Here is a 457-nt window from a genome sequence, read left to right as displayed (position 1 = left end):
GCTAAAGGGCAAACTCCTCTCGCTCCCTGGTTCACTTCAAACAACTTCGGACCACTTCTCATCATTCTCACCAATTGCAAAAAAATGTTGAAGCTCAAGTTTGATCTAAAAATGTAAGAAAAGATGGTGGGGAATAGATCAGTTGTAACCTGTTCTGCAAAAATAAAAAATACAATTAAAGGCAAACATAGTGATACAGCTCGTGTACTGAGTATCGTTGACCTGTTGTGCAATTCCCGGTAGCAGCATGTCCGATAAAGAGTTTACCAGAAATGGAATTGTGTTAACATTACAGCCTGACTAAAGTGCCTGTTCATTCAAAGAAAATCGATGATTCAGTTTACTCGTGTATTATTTGTTGTAGATTGTTATGACTCTGTCCTTTAAGCCCTTGAGCAAGCCTTTGATGCATTGAATTTTGAAATTCCTCAATCTTGTTCAGTTTGTTGTGAGCTCA

This window comes from Syngnathus floridae, chromosome 11 (assembly GCF_059516105.1).
Source record: "Syngnathus floridae isolate MCC-2025c chromosome 11, RoL_Sflo_1.0, whole genome shotgun sequence".
Classification (NCBI taxonomy): Eukaryota; Metazoa; Chordata; class Actinopteri; order Syngnathiformes; family Syngnathidae; genus Syngnathus; species Syngnathus floridae.
This window is presented reverse-complemented; position numbering follows the sequence as displayed.